Source organism: Schistocerca americana, chromosome 1, assembly GCF_021461395.2.
Source record: "Schistocerca americana isolate TAMUIC-IGC-003095 chromosome 1, iqSchAmer2.1, whole genome shotgun sequence".
Lineage (NCBI taxonomy): Eukaryota > Metazoa > Arthropoda > Insecta > Orthoptera > Acrididae > Schistocerca > Schistocerca americana.
The window spans coordinates 643,483,040-643,503,110 of record NC_060119.1 but is presented as its reverse complement, the minus strand read 5'-3'; the positions used below and the strand labels follow the sequence as shown (position 1 = coordinate 643,503,110).

Below are 20,071 nucleotides of genomic sequence, written 5' to 3'. Positions count from 1 at the left end.
AAGCTCGGCATCTGAGGATTAAGTGAAGATTCTGGCATCTGCTGCGGACCTAGAGCTCGCCAGACGCTCAGGCACAATGGATATAGCCTGTTCAGGAAATAAGTCGGTGGCAGCAGGTGACCCTGAGGCGTAGACTGTCTCATTGAGTGTTTCATGCCTTCCCAGTCTCACGATCACGTCATCCTCCCATGGAATTACGGTGGTTTTTTCCAACATCTGGCTGAGATCTGGCAATTGTTAAGAGTTACACCTGCTTTCTGCATTGCCCTCCAGGAAACCTGGTTCCTGGCAATGTGGACCCCTGCCCTTCGCAGCTACAGGGGATATTACAAGACCTGTAGCGAATATAATGGAGAGTGAAGTGGAGTTAGCGTTTATGTCCTGAGCTCGGTATGTAGTGAACCTGTGCCCCTTCAAACTCCTCTTGACGCTGTGGCTGTCAGAATAGAGACGACACAGGAAATAAATGTGTGCAACATGTATCTCTCTCCAGATGGTGCGGTACCTTTGAACGTATTGGCTGCACTGATTGATCAACTCCCTAAACCTTTCCTACTTTTGGGAGATTTTAACACCCATAACCCATTGTCAGGTAGCACCACGCTTACTGGCCATGGCAGATATGTCGAACATATACTGTCCCAACTCGACCTCTGCCTCTTAAATACTGGGGGACCACACATTTCTGTGTGGCTCATGGTAGTTACATGGCCACTGATCTATCAATTTGCAGGCTAGGACTTCTCCTATCTATCCACTGTAGAGTACATGACGACTTGTGTGGTAGTGACCACTTCCCCATCTTCCCTTCACTCCCCTGGCGTCATGCCCACGGACGCCTATCCAGATGGGCTTTGAACAACGCAGACTGGGTAGACCTCACCACTGCTGTCACCGTTGAATATCTCCCAAGTGGTTTCAACGATGTTGTGATTGAGCAGGTCACTACAACGATCGTTTCTGCGGCGAAAAACGCGATTCCTCGTTCTCTAGGTTGCCCCCAGAGAAAGACAGACCTATAGTCGTCTCTGGAAGTCGCTGAGGCAATTAAAGAGCGTCAGTGTGCTCTACAGAGATATAAGCGCACCCTTCCCTAGAGCATCTAATAGCCTTTAAGCGGCGCCTTGCTAGTGTTCGCCTGATTATAAAACGACAGAAACAGGAGTGTTTGGAGAGGTACGTGTCGACCATTGGGTGCCATACGTCACCTTCCCAAGCCTGGACGAAGATCAGACGTCTTTCTGAGTACCAGACCCCAACAGGTGGCCCTGGCGTTATCATCAATGGCGTACTCCCTACCGACGCAAACGCGATTGGCGAGCACTTTGCTGAGCAATATGCTCGAGCCTCTGCCCCTACTCTCCAGCTTTTCGCACCCTCAAACAGCTTGTGGAAAGGAAAGTCCTCTCGTTCACAAAAGGCACAGTGAACTCTGTAACCCCACATTTACAGAGTGGGAGCTCCTCAGCACTATTGTATAATGCCCCGACACAGCTCCTGAGCCGGATCAGATGATTAAACATCTCTTGTGATCTCCAGTGATAACTCCTAGTGATCTTCAACCGGATCTGGTGCGATGGCGTCTTTCAATCTCAATGGCGGGAGAGCAGCATTATTCCGGTGCTGAAAACCGGTAAAGATCGGCTTGATGTGGATTGCTATCGGCCCATCAGCCTCACCAACGTTTCTGTAAGCTGTTGGAACGTATGCTGTGTCAACAGTTGGGTTGGGTCCTGGAGTCACGTGGCCTACTGGCCCTATGTCAGCGGCTTCTGCCAGGGTCACTCTACCACTGATTATCTTGTGTCCCTCGAGTCTGCCATCCGAATAGCCTTTTTCAGACGCCACCACGTGGTTGCCGTCTTTTTTGACTTACGTAAAGCATAGGACACGACCTGGTGACATCACACCCTTGCCACATGGTAAGACTGGGCTCTCCAGGGCCCGCTCCCGATTTTTATCCAAAACTTCCTGTCAGTCCTTACTTTCCATGTCAAAGTTGGTGCCTCCCATAGTTTCCCCCGGATTCAAGACAGTGGCGTTCCACAGGACTCCTTATTGAGTGTACCTCAATTTTTAGTGGCCATTAATGCCCTGAAAGTAGACGTCGGTCTCCTCTGTATGCGGATGTCTTCTGCATTTCGAATTGCTCCTCCAGTAGTGGAGTTGCTGAGAGGCGCCTACAGGGAGCCATTCACAAGGCGCAGTCATGAGCTCTAGCCCACGGCTTCAAGTTTTCAACCGTAAGTCGTGTGTCATGCACTTCTGTCGGCGTCGTACCATTCATTCGAAATCTGAACTTTATCTTAAGGACGATCCACTCACTGTAGTGGAGACGTATCGATTCTTAGGACTGGTTTTCGACGCACGATTGACTTGGCTACCTCACCTTCGTCAGCTTAAGCGGAAGTGTTCTGGCAGCACCTAAATGCTCTCCGCTGCCTGAGCAACACCAACTGGGCTGCATATCGCTCTACGTTGCTGTAGCTATACAGAGCCCTTGTTCAATCCATCCTTGACTATGGGAGTCTGGCTTACGGTTCGGCGGCGCCCTCAGCGTTGCGTTTACTTGACCCAGTACACCACTGTGGCTTTCGCCTAGCGACGGGAGCATTTAGAACGAGTTCGGTGACCAGTGTCATGGTGGAGGCCGGAATCCCTCCGTTGCGGATCCGACGTGAGCAACTGCTCGCCCGTTATGTTGCACACATTCGTAGTTCTCCTGAGCACCCGAATTACCATCTCCTTTTCCCGCCCGCGGCAGTTCATCTCCCGCATCGGCGACCCAGGTCAGGGCTCACGATTGCGGTTCGTGTGCGCTCCTTTCTCTCCGAACTGGAGTCCTTCCCTTTACCACCCCTACTTCAGGTCCATTCACGTACACTGCCATGGTGTACACCTTGACCGAAGCTGCGTCTGGACCTTTCGCATGGCCCTGAGGAGGTCAACCCCGCCGCTCTCCACTGTCTATTTCACTCGATTATTGACGTGTTCCGGGGCTCTGAAGTTGTTTACCCCGACGGATCGACTGATGATGGTAATGTTGACTACGCCTATGTCCACAGAGGCCATACTGAACAGCATTCCTTGCGTAGAAGGTGTAGTGTATTCACTACAGAAAAATGGTTCAAGTGGCTCTGAGCACTATGGGACTTAACTTCTGAGGTCATCAGTCCCCTAGAACTTAGAACTACTTAAACCTAACTAACCTAAGGACATCAAATGCCTGAGGCAGGTTTCTAACCTGCGGCCATAGTGGTCGCGCGGGTCCAGTCTGTAGCGCCTAGAACCGCTCGGCCACTCCGGCCGGCACATTCACTACAGAGCTTTTGGCCGTAACTCGTGCACGTCAGTACGCCCGTTCCTGCCTCTGGTGAATCGTTTCTTGTGTATTCTGTCTCCCTGAGCAGCTTACAAGCTATCGACCAATGATACCCTCGCCATTCTTTAGTAGGGAACATCCAGGAGTCCATTTCTGCCCCGGAACAGTCCAATCGTTCACTGGTGTTTGTGTGGACCCCAGGATACGCCGGAATCCCAGACAACGAACTTACTGTCAGTCTGGCCAAACACGCTATGCGGAAACCGCTCTTGGTGATAAGCATCTGGCCTGCGTTCTGTATTACGCAACAAGGTTTTTCGGCCTTGGGAGACGTACTGGAATAAAAGTATGCACAACAAATTGCGTGTCATTAAGGAGACTGCGAATGTGTGGAAGTCTTCCCTGTGGGCTTCTCGCAGGGAATCAGTTTTCCTTTGTCGGCTCCACATTGGCCATACGTGGCTCACACATGGTTACCTTCTCCGTCGCGAGAACCCACCTCAGTTTCGCTGTGGCTCCCAAATGACAATCGTCCACCTCTTGCTGGACTACCCAATTTTCTCCAGTCTGCGGCGTACTTTTGATTTCCCCAGCATCCTACCTTCTGTTTTGGGCGACAATGCCTCAACAGCAGGTTAGTTTTATGTTTTATTCGTAAGGGTGGGTTTCATCATTTGATCCGAGTTTTAGCGCATGTCTTTTGTCCCTCTGTGTCCTCGACCCTAGCGCTTTTCGGGTTGAGGTTTTAATGTGTTGCAGAGTGGCTGGCTTCTCCTTTTTTATTCTCATGGTCAGCCATCTATGGTCATCTGCTTCATTGTCTTCACCCTCTTCTCCCTGTTTCTTGCGTTTCTCTGTAGTTGCCCTGTCCTGCTTTGTCCATTGTAGTGTGTGTTGTCCTTCCGTCGTTCTTCTGGTTCATCCTCTCTCCTGTTATTGTGTCGTACATCTTTCTTACTTTCTTCTCTCCCATGAGCAATTGTTCTACTGGGAACAAGGGACCGATGGCCTCGCAGTTTGGTCCCTCCCCCCCCCCCCCCCCCTTTTAGACCAACCAACCAATCCTTTTTTTAGTATCGTCTGTGTAACGTCATTGCCAAAGCTGTGTGTGTTTTGAGAGTAGTTTGGCAGCTGAAAACGAAAATGAGGTTATGACAGACCATCTGTGTTACAGAAAAATAGAATTATTGTCACAGAATATAGGATGAAACAATAATAGAGTTTACTATTTACCGAACCTGAGTTCATAGTTCTTGATAAAGAGCGTATGGCAATTTGCTCAAAATCTTTGGAACTGAAAGAATAGGGAAAGTGTCGTCCAAACGTTTTAGCGCGTGTAAATTTACTTGACATCTAGAACATATATTCTTACAAACAAATTACACAATATTTTCAAGCAGTATATTTGGCTCCTGTTTACTAGATGCCAAATAACATCGAAAATTGCTTATCTCATAAAATACACAATGTTCTTTTACTGTTGAAAAAATTTTCGTTAAGCAGGTTTTATATATATGTGTTCTTATTTATGTGTAGTATTGGGTTTTTATATTTCTGGGTATTGTATATATCTTTTAGCTTTCAGGTATTTCGTCTTTCGACAAAATAAAAAGAAGACACATAATCAATTGCTGTAATAAAAGTGGGCTTGGTCAGAAAACTCCCCATCTTAGGAAACGAGTTCACGGTCTTCTGTTTCTGGGCTTGCGCAGCCAACTGCGTCCTACAAACTTTAGACTCCACACACTGCACAGTCAGTGAATCATTGATCTCAAGGACCCACTCGCATACTTACTTGGTGGCTGATTTACACGTAGTACGTGATGCACAAACAAATAGTATATTTTGACCAAAAATTCATTCGTTAAAAGTGTGCCTTGTGCTTCACCCACCTGTCTCCCGGTCGCCTACGAGGCGCTGTCGTGGCTGTCTCTGTATGAGTTGCAGAGTGCACTTGGCCAACTCGTTGGCTAGATAATCGCCTTCCCGTCTGCTGGACATGCAACTGCCCCTTGCTACTGACGGCTGAGAAAGGCATTATCGCCGCGCACTTTCACTGACTGAATGTGGAAAGGCAGTCGCTCCGGTCCAGGAGACTCTTTCTGCGTCGTTAATCAAGCGTGTGCGCCGTAACATTTAAGCTACTTCCTGGCCAGATGCGGCTTCCACAAAAGTGCGGGTGGAAAAATGTCAGTATGTAGAGTGTAGGAGTGGCCGCCCAGCTCGACACAGCACGCACCACCTCTGTCCGGCAGAGTGGCTGCCGCTAATGGTGGAGCAAGGGGTGCGCGACGTAATTGCTAAGCGGCGTCGACGTGAACCCACACTCTGGCTGCTCTCGCAATTAGTCGCACGACGCTTCCCCACAGATAGCTCACAGTACACGCTCTCTGGAGTCAGATGCTGCTCTCTTCCTGTTCCTGAACAGGACACAAGCAACGCCATGCGTGACAGAACGCCGCAGTACCACGACGCCAATCAACTTGCCGCCAAACAACTTTATTTTGTGCCACCAGTTTTCTGACCACAAATTTTTTAGAAGATTTGTCGTGGAGAACAGCGTCTTTTTTCCTAGGACTTTAAAATGAACACAGTCTCGACCGCAGAAAACCTTTATCTTTTTGGTTATCGGTTTGTGTAAGTTTTTGACCATCGACAGACCACATACTATGATGGTAGGCGCTGTCGGTGAACGGAGCAAGTGTTCCGACTCCACAAACAGCAACTGCTGAATAGTGAACGGAGGAGCTCTAAGAACGTCATCTGCTCAGCAGTTAACATTCGTGGAGTCGCAGAACTTGTTCCTTTCATCACCTCCGCCTACAATCATGGTATAAGGGCTGAAGATGGTCAAAAACTGACCGAAACCGGTAGCAAAAAAATAAATGTTTTTTTGCGGTCGAGACTGTTTGTATTTATTTTAAAGTTTTCTGACCATTTTCATACGGCCCACATCTAATTGCCCTTCTGTGCCAACCTCTCAATCTTAGACTTCGCAATTATTTGTTGGGTGTGTTCCAGTCTTTGTTTTCCCCTTCATTATTACGTTCTGCAGCTCCCTGAAGTACAGAGGAAGTTTGTGGCTCTGAGCACTATGGGACTCAACTGCTGAGGTCATTAGTCCCCTAGAACTTAGAACTAGTTAAACCTAACTAACCTAAGGACATTACAAACATCCATGCCCGAGGCAGGATTCGAACCTACGACCGTAGCGGTCTTGCGGTTCCAGACTGCAGCGCCTTTAACCGCATGGCCACTTCGGCCGGCGAGGAAGTTTGTCCTCCGCGTCTTAACAGATCTAGTTCCTCTTCTCGCTGAGTCTGCTGAGAATCTCCTCATTGCCTATCAGTCCACCTAATTCACCCAATAATCAACATGCTTCAATAGCACTACCTCTCAGGCACTTCGTTCCCCTTCTTCGATTTTCCCACAATCCATGATTTAATAACATACAATTCTGAATTCGAAACTAACAGTTGCCGAAATTTCTTCCTTAAATTAAGGCCCCTGTTTGATCCTTGGATTTATTTTGGCCAGAAATGTTCTATTTTACTGTTCTAATGTCCTCCTTACTCTCCGTTGTTTCATTCGCAATTCGTTATTTTGCTTTATAAGTAGCAGAATTCATTCACTAGATCTGCCTCATGATCATCACGTTTCATCGGAAGTTTATCGCTAATATTACTTCCGAAGTTCCTCATTACCTGACCGTTCATTCATCCGATCCTGTAATTCCTCTTCACTTTCTTTGAGGATAAGTATGTCATCAGAGAATGTTATCATTAATATGGTTCCAACCTGAACTTAACCCCACTCCTTATTCTTTCTTTTATTTCCGGCACGGCTGTTTCGATGTCTAATCTGTACAGCAGGAGCCAAAGACGGCATGTCTTACGCCGTTTAAAATGAGATAACTTCCACTTAGATCTAGAAGACAAAGAAGAATAAGTAGATTACAAACAATTATAATATTCTGAAATATCGAAAACTATAGTTATTTTATTGCTTTCTACTAATATCGGCCCATTGCTTCCATAATTTTTGCAATGATGTCACATTGACATAACAGTTTTCCAAGGAGTGTGTTGTGTTATAAAGTAGAAAACTATACTGAAGTAACCGAAGTTTCGGCCACGGTTAAGTGACCCCCTCCTAGGTCTACTTGCTTTCTGCAGTATAGTTAATGACATTACGACGTGGTTCGATACTGAGAAATCTTTCACGTCCACTGACTCTAGCCACGGTGGCCTAAGCAACGATGCCGCATTGTTTGAAATAAGGGAGTCTCGGCTGCAAAATCCTTTTTATTTACAGGAAATGACGAATTCGACATTTTGGGGCATCATCAGATTGGCCTCAGGGGTGAAAAATGACAATAGTGAGACATTTTAGATTACATCGGGAAACAGAGTTAATATAAAAACTCAAAACAGACAAAATTCCAGGCTGTGCAGCCGTCTCTATATCTAACAATAAAGTGAACTTACTCAAAAGTTAATGTGGAAAACCAACACTCGTCCATTGATGCTCACATATGGCATTAAGATAAAATATTTTTATAAGGAACCACCATCCTGTCGTCGTCGGATGAATAAAAGCACTACGGAACGTGGAACCGGGAATACAATGCCAAGTATAACTACAGTGTCTGCTGGACCGGAAAACAATAAACTAAGAAAAATCTTACGTAACACGGAGCCAACCGCATGCCGTCGTACACAGCACGGAGCGTTGCGTACAGCTGACAAATAACGGATAATGCGCGCGAGAACAGGATACGTCAGGCCTCCAAGCCGGCCACACAAACACAGAGCCGTAGAGGCAAGGGTATACGACCGTAGTACCAGACATTAAAGGCAGATGGCGTCGGCACACCAACATGCTTACAAACAGCCATTGCATCGGTAAATTACATATGCAGAAAACAATCTTGGTAAAACAGTGAATTATTAAAATTGAATTTAGTGCAAGAGTATTAATGAAATAGGTCGAAAAACACGAAATTAATGCGGAATGGAACCATTTTTACCTTTTCTTACTTTTTTTATCTTACTATTACAAATTCGGCAATCGTGCTATTTTCAAGAATATGATATTTTACATCCAAGTTGATGGTTTGACACAGAATGACCACTCAAAAGATTTCGCGTTTCCAAAGTTCTGTCAGTCGTTTACTTTCGTATGCAGATAAGGTGGGTGACAAGTTTTGTACGCAGACGTAGCTATATTGCTGGTTATCGGTGATCAACCACAATTTATGCTGCAACCATGCTGAAAATTTATGCTGCACACTTTTTATGTCTTATGCGCGAAATCACAACATACAAAATGTTGTCTTTCTTCTGCTATCCAAACATACACGTTAAATGCTCAAAGGTGGAGATGACCATAACAGCGACTGTGACTTGCCGTGGAGTTTAGTTTTGTTATCTGACACTTCACCGCGCGTGTCAGTTGAATCTCATCGGGAACGGTTTCCAGCTGAATATCTTTTCGATTATCTCAACAGCTACATAACGCTGAGGCATACAGATGTCAGTTGAATCTCATCGTGAAATGTTATTGGCTGAACCGCTTTGTAGCAGCGGTTTACTGGTCCCAGTTAGACTTCGCAGGAAAATGTTAAAGGAAGAATGCCTTTTTCGCTTGCTCAACCGTTATGTAATGCGTTAGAAGGGTGAGGGGTCTTCTTTATTTCTTTTTAGTCATGTGTCTACTGAATGGTTTGATGTGGCTTGCCGCGAATTTCTCCCCTATGCCAAACTCTTCATCTCAGCGTATCACTCGCAACTTACATCCTCACTAATTTGCAGGATGTATTCCAATCTCTGTCTTCCTCTACGCTTTTTCCGCTATACAGCTCCCTCTAGAACCATGGAAGTCATTCTCTGAATTCTTATCAGGTGTTCTGTCATTCTGTCCCTTCTCCTTGTCAGTGTTTTTCACATATTCCTCTCCTCTCCGATCCTGCACAGAACCTCCTCATTCCTTACTTAACTAAAACTAAAAACACTAAACTCCTCCCGAACAGGTCATGAAGGTCCAACGGTACCGACTGGCCGCCGTGTCATCCTCTCAGCCGACAGGCGTCACTGGATGCGGATGTGGAAGGGCATGTGGTCAGCACACCGCGTTCCCGGCCGTATGTCAGTTTCCGAGGCCGAACCCGCTACTTCTCAATCAAGTAGCTCCTCAGTTTGCCTCACAAGGGCTGAGTGCACCCCGCTCGCCAACAGCGCTCGGCAGACCGGATAGTCACCCATCCAAGTCCTAGCCCAGCCCGACAGCGCTTAACTTCCGGTGATCTGACGGGAACCGGAGTTACCACTGCGGTAAGGCCGTTGGCCCTACCTACCTTAAATGTCCAGCTATTTTGCGACATTCGTCTGTAGCACACATCTCAAATGTTTCGATTCTCTTCTTTTCCCGTTTCGTCACAGTCTATGTTTCACAACAATGCAATGCTGTGCTCCAAATGTACCTTCTCAGAAATTTCTTCCTCAAATTATGGCCTATGTTTGATACTAGTAGACTTCTCTTGGCCAGGAACGCCATTTTCGCCAGTGCTAGCCTGGTTTTCATGTCCTCCTTGCTCCGTCTGTCATGGGTTGTCTTGCTGCCTAGGTAGCAGAATTCCTTAACTTTATCTAATTCGTGACGCTCAATCCGGATTTTAATTTCTCGCTTTTCTCATTTCTGCTACTTCTCATTACTTTAGTTTTTCTTCGATTTACTCTCAATCCATATTATGTACTCATTAGACTGTTCATTTCATTCAGTAGATCCTGTAATTCTTCTTCACTTTCACTGATGACAGCACTATCATCAGAGAACCTTGTCATTGTTACCTGTTCGCTCTGAATTTTAAGCCCATTCTTGAACTTTTCTTTTATTTCCACCATTCCACCTTCGATGTGCAGATTGAACATATGGGGCCAAAGACCACACTCTTTTTCATCGGAGCACTGCGTTCTTGGTCTTCCATTCTTAGTATTCCCTCTTGGTTCTTATACATGTTAAATATTACCCGTCGGTCTCTAAATATACTAGGGTTGGAACTTAAATAGTGGCAACTATTTATTCACAACAGATAAAAAAGAGTTACATGTTTGCACCTGTTACTGTCCTTCAAAGCAGTCATCAGCGTTGTGTATAACCCGTTGCCAGCGATGTGGAGGGTTTAGTATACTATCAGCAGAGCCTGTTGTCCGCCCCCGGTAGCTGAGTGATCAGTCCGCCTTTAGCCGCGGAGTAGCTCGGACTTGTTTATGTCCCGGCTGCGAACGTTCGCGGAAGAAGCGGTGTTTACACCGTCGTCACTCGCGTGTGTTACTGTTTGAATCGAACGCAATGGCACACAATTTCCGAAAAACCACGATACAGTTCACGTTCTGTAACGAGTATGCACGACCGAAGGCTTTCGAAATCGAACGTTTCTTGAGGGACGAAGTGCAACTTAATTACACGGAGATTATTGAAATTCATTTATCAATCGTGAGCAGCACTCTTTAAGTAAAGATGATTGACGACACAGCATGCGATAGGATCATTGAAGCAGCCAAACGAGGATTCCAGTTCCGACACTCCGATGGTCATATTGGCGAAGTTTTAGTCGCTCATTCGGGCCTGGGCGTGCGTACGATTCGAGTCTTCGAGCTGCCTTTCGAGGTACCAGAATCATTGGTCACTGAATCGCTCCAGCCATATGGCAGAGTTATCAGTCATACGGCCGAACGGTGGGCAAGTTTTAGCACGTATCCAGTGCTCAGTGGTGTACGACTGGTGCGAATTGCCCTTACGAAACATTTGCCATCGTACATCAACATCGGCGGCTGTCGAGCTATTGTCATCTATGATGGACAGCCCCGGACTTGCTCCGGGGGTGGTAGTGAAGGACATCTTCGATCTGCGTGTATGCAGAGGAGACTCGTGCAACTCCCCAGCGGAGACCTCCAGAATCCGACTACACCAACGTCACTGCCGATGACTTACGTGGCGGCGCTTCGCGGGGAGGTGACGCCGAGGTCGGAGCGCACTATAGAACCGACGCCGCAGTTGAGGCGCCTTCGGACCCCACTGGAGAAGGAATGGCTCCGACCAACCTCCAATCCCAGACATTACAGGTGGTGCAGAAAGAGGATGACAGCATCACAACAGACATGGAAGCTGAAGTGGAACGGCCCCAGGGCGTTGTGGCGGCGGCGAGAACGCAGGTGATGCAAGATTCGCCAACACCAGAGACCGATGTTAAGGCCCGCAAACAACGCTCGGCAAAGCGCCGCAAGAAGCGCCGACTAAACTCTGCGGAGACGCTCCCTTCTCTTCTTGGGAGCCCAGATGAGTCTAACACTATGGACCTGTCTGACTTTGAACCACAAGCTTCGGATGTCGCAGACCATATGAATTCGGACAGTGAAAAGATGTCATGTCGTTCAGACGACGCATCCGCTCAGGGGCCTGCCACCCCTTCTGCAGTGGAGTCTAAAGCTGCGAAAGAACAACAGATGTCACACATCAATGCCGCACAGGAAAATTTGGAGCACGCCAATTATATCAGCTGGTATGAGCAGGACGACGAAATCACCGATGCGGACCATTCTACTGGTGGGGACTCGCATCCGTCCGCATCTCAAGAAACCTAATGCCACAGGGACACGTCCGTCGGGCGACCCTCTGCGGATGTGCAAAGGGACTATCGATACGGTGAAACTTTGTCATTTTAACATCATGTGGAGATGACAGCTACTCGACCCCAGGCATACAGAATAGGGACAGTGAATTTAAATACCATTAGATCGCCCGTGAAACAGCAGTTGTTTAGGGACATGATATATGCGTCGGATGTGGATATACTGATGGTGCAGGAAATTTACATTCCTGAGTTCCTGGAAGTCAATGGATACATCTCCTACACCTCGCCGGACTCGAACGACGACAGTGGAACGGCGATATTGGTCCGGGACGGGATTCCGGTTCGCGACATGGCTTATCTACCTTCGGCACGAGGACTGGCGATAACTGTTAATGGAATTCGCATTCTCAATGTTTGTGCCCCTTCCGGCACAGACAACAGACGGGCGCGTGCTAGATATTATTCGGAAGAGATTGTGCCCTTATTTACCGGCAGATTCGATCATTTCATTATAGGTGGTGACTTCAATTGTGTTTTAGCCCAAAAAGACCAGGCTCCACATTACAATACCTGTCGTGAATTGCATGTGCTATGCCGGGATCTGGAGTTAAGCGACACCTGGGACATGATTCATAGTAACCGTGAGGGATATACTTTTTATACCAGTCACTCGGCGAGCAGACTCGATCGAATATATGTTTCGGTTGGCCTACAGGATAAGGTGGTCGACGCGGAACGATGGCCTGCGGCATTTACTGATCATCTGGCTTACATTTGTACCATATCACTCCCTAGGCAAAGCGTGTGGAGAAGCCGCGGGACATGGAAGCTCAATTCGTCACTTTTGGCGGACCCCGAACGTCGTCAGAGAGTCGAGGAGGTATGGGCCACATGTCAACGCCGTCTACCAACATATACCTCCGTGCTTCAATGGTGGCTCGAGTGTACTAAGCCGGCAATAAGAAGAGCTCTTATACAGTATGGTCGGGATAAGACGAGATGGCAAAGAGACACTCTTGATTATTATTACACCATGCTTCGAGAGCTGTCCTTCCAGGTGCTGTCTGCAGAACATCATGCGGAAGTTCATCGTGTCAAGGCACAAATCCTATCGATCACGCGATGACGACTGGGTGGCATCCCAACACGGGCAAGATGTCTCGACACCATCACTGGGGAACGTACCTCGATGCACCATGTGTCGCGGGAACATAAACGTTACCGCCGGGCATTGGTAACAGTGCTCCACGGTTTAGATGGCCGTCAACTGACAACGCAACAGGACATTACAAATGAATTTTTAGACCATTTCCGCCACCTCTATGCCAGTACACCGACGGACCGTCTGGTGGGGGAAGAGATACTGCACCATCTGCAAACGACACTGACAGAGACGGATAAGGCAGCGCTTATGGAGCCACTCACAGAAGGCGATATAAAGGTGGCACTCACAAAAGGAGCGGCCCATAAATCACCAGGGCCAGATGGGATTACGCTAGAGGTTTATCGAGAATTCGTGGACATGATGATGCCACAGTTGGTGTCGATGTACAATGAGGCGATGAGTCCGAACATGCGCCTACCGTCGGATTTTGTGACGGGCTTTCTTCTTCCCATCCCGAAGATGTCGGGGAGTCGCAGTGTTAATCAATATCGGCCTCTCACTATGCTAAACACCGACTATAAAATCTTTGCACGACTACTAGCGTCTCGTTTCAAGCTGGCGATATCCAGGACAATATCCCCTGATCAGGCTTGCCTAGGGGTGCGAAGCAGCATCTCCTCGGCGTTAAGTGAATACCGTGACGCTATCGCCCTTGCGGAAACGTGTAAAATGCGAGCAGCGATGATGTCTGTGGACTTCGATCGTGCGTTCGACAGGATAAACCATGACTTCTTGGCGTCAGTCATGAGCCGAATGGCGATTCCATCTGTTTTCATCTCCATCGTTATGAGGCTAATACGAGGGGCTACATCGAAGGCGACTGTAAACGGTCGGGAAGCGGGCTCGATTCCTATTAACAGCTCAGTCCGACAAGGGTGCCCACTCTCCATGATGCTTGAGCCGCTGATGTGTATTATGAGGCGCTCACGTACTGGGATAGCGCTTAGTGAGAACTCTTTCGTTCCTCGCGCCTATGCGGACGACCTGATCCTTCTTGTCAGATCAGGACATGAAGTGCGTCAGGCTGTTGAACATCTAGACTCTTACGGGACGGCGGCAGGCAGTGTCGTTAACATGACAAAATCCAAAATTATGCACATTGGACGGGGTCTGGAAGACGTACCGGGACCGTTTCAGACGGTGGAATCGCTGAGATGTCTGGGGATTACATTTACCCGTTCACTACGGCGGTTAGCGGCGGCGAGTTCTCGGCGGCTTCTGCAGAATGTTCGTCTGACGATACGCTACAACTCACTGAGAGCCTTTGACATGATCCAACGTGTGGCATACACTAACGTTCACATAGCGTCACGACTGCCCCATTTAGCGCAGATCCTACCAATACCGAAGGGTATTGCAGACCGCCTCATGGCTGCCTTTGGTTACTATGTTAGTACTGGGATGTTATTTAAGATCCAATATGATACGTTAACGCTACAGTTCCGGAACGGTGGCCTCAACCTCACAAACGTGCGAAACAAAGCTCTGGCGCTTAACATGCGAGCGATGATACGAAATTGGCAACAAAGAAAGCATACCATAACGTCAGCTCTGATAGAAGTACTCGTCCCGCCTTCGTACGAACCCCCTATTGCGGTGGGCAATATTTCGCCTTCTCTTGCACACATTGCCTCATTTCTTGTTGATTACAGTTATGTTCGTCTGAAAGTACCTTCGACGAGAATACCCACGACTCGGGAGATCTATAGATGCTTGATGGATCACCATGGCCGCAACATAATGGAATTCAAATACCCGTGGAGAACGTGGAACCACATTTGGTGTGCAGTGCATACTCCATTACTGTCAACAGCAGCGACATCAATGTGGTATATTCTTATAAACCGTAAACTTGTGACCAGGAGTCGATTACATACAATTCATATGGTCGATTCTCCTCTTTGCTCAAACTGTGGACTGTTAGCAACGGAAGAACATGGTTTAGTGTGTGGCGCAGCGAGGGACGTCTGGATGCTGACGCGTCGAATACTGGCCTTCCTTCGGCGCACTAACTACACAGAAATCACATCGGATGTACTTTTTCTACCGGACAAGAGCTTTTTTCCCAAACAAAAGACGTATGCGGTCAATTGGATCGCTGGACATGCGACGAAATATCTGTATTCGAACGATATTAAGTCCGTGATGGATTATTGGATGTATTTACAAGAACAACACGAGCTCATACGGAGTCATACGAAATACAGGACTTACTTTTCCAATTTTTTCACAATCCGCCCGACAGCTGGGGTGTCCCAGAACTGAGAAGACTCCTGCAGCAGCACGACTAGAGACAGTACTGCGCGGTTCAATTATATTGGCATATAGCACACTGTGAAGAAAACTGGCCCCTACCTGTTGGCACCAGTTATGACTGGATTATGTTAACGTGAAAACAAAACAAAAACAAAAAGAAAAACACACACACAACGATGGTAAACACCAAAACCGCCACAGATAATGGTCCTTCGAATGGTCGACGCAGGAGAAATACATAACGCCCACACTCGCAGAAATGGTCAAGATTATATGGTTTTCTGCCGGGTTTATGATGCGACACCGCGTGCTGCAGGGATTGTGATGCAGATGATGACTTCATTTTCACTCCCGCCCGTGACTAGGATTGTCATTTAGTTTATTCCTGTTACAAAAAAAAAAGAAATAGAAAAAAAGAAAGAGGGCGGCCTTTGCGTTGATTGTATGGTTTCCAAATTGTTTTTGCTGTCTCGATACTTTTCTTATCCCTAGGACAGCGCAATTGTACGAATAAAGATTGTTTGTTTACCCTGCCTTCCTGTTCTCAAATAAAAAAGAAGTGGTCGCGTAGTTGGACCATAAAGCGGAGGAACCGCGTTTTTTTTTAGAACAACAAAAAAGATGGATAAAAAAAGAAAAAAAAACTAAAAAAGTGGAAATCTTCGTGCATTGTAAACTTACACAAAAAAAAGTGGTCAGCGTGACAGACTGTCAATCCTAAGGGCCCGGGTTCGATTCCCGGCTGGGTCGGAGATTTTCTCCGCTCAGGGACTGGGTGTTGTCCTAATCATCATTATTTCATCCCCATCGACGCGCAGGTCGCCGAAGTGGCGTCAAATCGAAAGACCTGCACCAGGCGAACGGTCTACCCGACGGGAGGCGCTAGCCACACGACATTTCATCTTTTTTTTTTCAGCAGAGTCTGTTCTGTTGATGGTGCGAATGGAGCGGTCTAAAGTTATGGTGATTCTCGCGTACGACCACGATGGTGTTATTCTAATACATTACGTTCCTCCACGGCAGGCCGTCAATGCACAGAATTACTGTTCGTTTTTGGAGCGTCACCTGCGACCAGCTTTGCGAAAGAAGCGGCGACAGTTTCTGCGCAACCCACCCATCATTTTGAACAACAATGCGCGGGTGCATACAGCGCAAGCTGTGGCTGATCTGTTCGGTCTATGGGACTGGGAAGTACTGTACCATCGACCACACTCCGCGGAATTAAGTCCTTGTGACTTTGATTTGATTCCGAAGATGAAGGAACCACTTCGTGGCATTTGCTTCAGAACTGTTCCAGAGATTCGACAGGCAGTAGACTGCTCCATTTGCACCATCAACAGAACAGACTCTCCTAACGGTATACTACGCCTTCCACATCGCTGACAACGGGTTCTACACAACGCTGGTGACTACTTTGAAAAACAGTAACAGGTGCAAACATGTGACACTTTTGTATCGGTTGTGAATAAATAGTTGCCACTATTCAAGTTCCAACCCTCGTAACTTACCCTTATTTTACTCGAAATTTTGAACACCTTCTGCATTTGAAATTGTGGAACGTTTATTTTCTGTCGACATATCCTATGAACGTGTCTCTCTTTTTCTTAAGTGTTGTCTCCGTTATCAACCGCAGCGTCAGGACTGACACACTGGTGCCCTTACCTTTTCTGAAGTCAAACTTACCGTCATCTAACACACGCTCAATTCGTTTCCATTCTTCTGTATATTCTTCTTGCCAGCAACTTGGATGCATGAGCTGTTAAGCTGATTGTGCGACAATTCTCGCACTTTATGGCTCTTGCAATTTTCGAAACTGTGTTGATGATGTGATCCGGAAAGTCAGTTGGTATATCGCCAGACTCATACGTTCTACGCACCAACATAGATAGTAGTTTTCTTGTTGCCAGCTCCAGCAATGATTTTATGAATTCTGATGGACTGTTATCTTTCCCATCTGTTTTATTTGATCTTAAGGCTTCGAAACACCTTTCAGATTCTAATACTGTATCCACCTAGCTACTCTCTCACCTGGATTTAATAGTGGAATTGAAATAGCACTCTTCATTTTGCTACGAATGGATTTAAGTTCACCGATGGTTGTTTTGATTTTTATGTTTGCTGATATAGTCCCTCCAATAATCATTTCGATTTCTGTTTCTTAAAATTTCCATGAAGGCACTTTGCCTTAGCGTCCCTGCACTTCCTGTTCATTTCATTCTGGGGACAACCGGACGTCACTTGGAAATATTGCATCCTGAATAGCTTTTTGGCTGAACTTCTACATAACGCGATTCCCGGGTCATGTAGGTGCCAACTGGGAAATGTTGCAGGCTCAGTATTTCCATTGGATCAAAGACTACGTAACACAGTACAGGGCTCCTACAGGTGTCAATTGGACATGGTTACGCTGTGTTGCAGCCTGAATGTCTTAAGATTTCCTGAACCGCTACTTGGTACTTTGCAGGGGACATACAGGTGCCAGACAGATATCGTTGGGAAGTGTTGCAGGCTGAATATTCGGGCAGAGTGTGGGCCCTGAGGCTCGGCTAATATGCGCCGCTATCAATAAGGAGCGGCGCTGGCTGGGGTGGGGAGAGTGCTGAGTGCGCGGCCATTGAGGGCGGCTGTAATTTGGCGTCCGCGGCTGCGGGCTCTATAAATCCAGCCGGCGCTGGGTGTCGTCCAGCGAGACGCCACAGCTCGACGGCTCCACGGCTCCACGGCTCCACGGCCCCCGACGCCACCGATCGATGCGCCCAACGCTCCGCCGGCGCCCGCCGCCACCTCCGCCGCCCCCACTACCGCATTATGAGCCGCCTTGCTCTCCGCATTAATTGCTGCCGCCGCAGGGCACGTGACACGGGTCGCTTCCCGACACTGCTGCGCTGACCTCTGCGTACACTGGCGCTAAGTTCCACCACAGGCTGCAATGATGGCTATGGCACAGAGTTCCAAGAACGTCGCAGGTGAAACTAGTGTCTGCGGCACCACGATGGTGTGTTAAGGAACTGTTACTATTCATTTTTTGTGCAAACGTTAGACCAGTTACGAATCCGAAACCTTGCTCTTACAGACTGTCCTCCCTACTAACCCACACAGCTCTGCTGTGCCAGTATTTCTCTCCAGCTTCCAAACTGAAAAGTTCCTCTCCATACCTTGGAATACTAGCAGTCTTGGAAGAAAAAAAGTTCAGAATTTTTTGGGAAGAGTTGCCGCCGCAGGCAGAGCTGTGAGAGTGGATTCTGACTCGTACCTGGGTAGTTCACTCAGTAAGAGCATTTCCTGCGAAAGGTAAGGTCTCGTGTACCAGTCCTGATACGACACACTGTTTCAGTTGCCAGGACATGTTACAAAGAGACCATAAGCCGTTGTAGACTGAAAGCCGCGCGGGATTAGCCGAGCGGTCTAGGGCGCTGCAGTCACGGACTGTGCGGCTGGTCCCGGCGGAGGTTCGAGTCCTTCTTCGGGCATGGGTGTGTGTGTTTGTCCTTAGGATAATTTAGGTTAAGTAGTGTGTAAGCTTAGGGACTGATGACCTTAGCAGTTAAGTCCCATAAGATTTCACACGTATTTGAACATTTTTTAAAAATAAATGCATGATATATAAACCCAGATCTGCAGCTGCTTTGATCATTTTGGCACTAATAATGTCAGGCCCCTTAAGATTTCACACACATTTGAACTTTTTTTTTTTTGCAGACTGCAAGATTCGTTATGAGACTTCGCAGATATTGTCAGAATCTGAAAATATTTGGTGCACCTTAAGACAGAAAACCCACCCTACATAGTCTGCTCAAATAGTAATGTTATAATTTGGGTTGTGCACCACCGTGGTAAAACATGCAGAAAGTCGTCGCTGTTGTTAGATTTCGTATCTATCATTCGGGGGAAAAAATGTAGAGTTTTGCGGCACTTTGACTGCACAAATTTCAGTGTTGTACAGGACAGGGAATAGAAGTTTATTTTATTTTCTTACCCCGTTTTCAAATGATGGCATTCTCTTTTTAGATGCTGCAGTCTTTTTTTGAACTTAAAATAATTACTACGAAAAATTAAGGTTTTCCCAAATGTGAAAATATGCTCCAAGGTTTAACATTGTGACTGTAATTCTCGAAAATTTGTGTTGCTTTAAATCGGCATTACCAGATGGTGTAGCCTCATCCAATTATCAAAATTTGCTGTTATGAAAAGAAACGAGGGAGTAATGAGTTGTTTGGAAAGTTTTTTTAATATTTTTTTTCGTAAAATGTCGCAGAGTTACTACCTGAAAATATCTGAGCAGCGGAATCCGGTTCAAAGTCAGCGAGTCTACTACTCACGAACAACTGCAGAGCTGCGGCTTGCGGCGAAGATAACATCGACGACGCAGATGGCCACCTCACGACTCCAACGACAATGCTGGCAGTTATTTACAAATTTCGATGATCTCTAATCGTAATGCTCGTTCGTCAAATTTTGAACCCATTTTCAATACCATAACAATAAGGAAGAGTAGCACTCCAGAGACTGTCAAGGATATTGCGCAGCACTGACCACAGACGGCACAGTACATCCGGACAGCGCAAAATATTGCAATCGTTTTTTATGTTCCTAATATTATTACTCAATCTCTCAATCTCACGCCTAAGAGTTCAATATTATTGCGCTTCAGCAAATATTGCGCAATATTATTGACTGTCTGGATGCCGCTTTAGTC

The 20,071-nt window shown here is 47.0% G+C and overlaps 1 pseudogene; it reads right to left on the bottom strand.

Moving 5' to 3' along the window:
• Window positions 1-9,549: 9,549 nt before the first annotated feature.
• LOC124558851 lies at window positions 9,550-9,668 on the bottom strand (annotated as a pseudogene).
• Between the last annotated feature and the right edge of the window lie 10,403 nt (window positions 9,669-20,071).